We start from the raw sequence: 1655 nt of genomic DNA, 5'->3' as shown, positions 1-1655 counted from the left end.
GAAGAAGAAGAAGAAGAAGAAGAAGAAGAAGAAGAAGAAGAAGAAGAAGAAGAGAAGAAGAAGAAGGATTGGACTTACTTACTGTCTTTAGCAATTGCAATTTTTCGTTTTATTTCCATATGGAACATTTGGCATGAGATGTTAAGATTAGATATTCAAACTGTTGATCTCGTTTGTTCTTTTCACCCGGTACCTTCGCTTATGAGATTAAGATAATTCGGGTTTATTGCTTTAAAAAAATATTAGAATCTTAGACCTGGCCCCCTATACTTCACCCAAAGACTTATATTATACTTTCTACACTGCCTTGGCAATATGAATCCTGGGTGTGGCAAAATTTCATTTGGTACCTTACTAATGATGCTGTCCCGTGAAGATCAAGGCAAGAATCACATACTGTTCACTATTACGACTGTATTAAACACACATCCGCGCCCACACATTGAACAAAATTTGCACCCAACAATTCCAGTCATATCCAAATGTTCTTCTCTTCCTTCTTTGCACTTCTCGTTTTTCAGGTCACTGTTCTAATTGGGTAACTTTGTCAGATGCTAATTATAGAAATTTCGAGTCTGACTGGGATGAAGGTGGAGAAGGGGAGAAGGAAAGTGGGCCAAGTAGTGGTATCATCTTTGGTGGTATTGTTTTCGGCCCAGACTCTGATAGCCGTCGTCTTGGCCAGGCAAGGTAGCTCAGAAAAGAAGGCGACGGCGAAAAGAATACCAAAACACAACCCTGGGTGGCTTAGAATTCAATAGGCAATAAATATTAGAACTGTTCTGACTATAGATGCACTGACAGTAATAAGAGACAAGTTGAATGATACATTTTATTGATGAAATAATTCAAAATGATACGTATTAATATGTACTGAAGACCTGTCCTTCCTTTGTAAGAAATACAGATGCTTTTGGCAATTAGAAGCTGACTTTTGCACTCTGTGGGCAAACATTGAATTGACATAAAGTTGCAAGCCGACGTGATGAATAAAGGCGAAGGAAGAGCCTCTGTAGTGCAACAACGCAGCGATGAATCCCTATTGTCTCTTTGAGCGGCTTCTAATCGGCAAAGTGGGTTTTTGATAAATTTTATTAGTTTGGATCTACTTGAAACTTCATTTTCTTCATAATTCTTCAGATCTAGTCATGTTTTCCACAGCTTGAAATCTATTGTTTACTTCAATATTCGAGAATTGTTCTCTTAGTTCTTGATTTGTCTTTAAAACACGTATGTCCTATTTAGGTATCGGTCCTTTGAATTTTTTATTAGTTTTTTTTTTTTAAATGTTATCTGCATTTTACACGTGGCAGGTAAATGGTCACTATCATAGCCTGCCTCCGGGAAATGATTTACTACATATTGTACGGTCCTTCTGAAACGTTTTTGTGTGAGCAGAAAATCGGCTTGCGTTCTCGTTCTACCCCGCTAGTAGTGATGGGCCGATACCACAATTTAGGTATCGATGTCGATACCTAGTACTTTTCCAAGGTATCGATACCAATACCTCGATACCTAATGCTATTGGTAACATACGCCTGCAGTAATAAGTAAAGACAAAAATACAACTATACTTTTCCAAGTATTTAGGTAATCGTGTCTAGACAAGTTGTGACTATTTAGCTGAGACTCAAACAAAAATTATTTGTAAGAGA

The sequence above is a fragment of the Aplysia californica genome, unplaced genomic scaffold (genome assembly GCF_000002075.1).
Source record: "Aplysia californica isolate F4 #8 unplaced genomic scaffold, AplCal3.0 scaffold00213, whole genome shotgun sequence".
Classification (NCBI taxonomy): Eukaryota; Metazoa; Mollusca; class Gastropoda; order Aplysiida; family Aplysiidae; genus Aplysia; species Aplysia californica.
The sequence above is the reverse complement of the archived record's forward strand: the minus strand, read 5'-3'. Positions refer to the sequence as shown.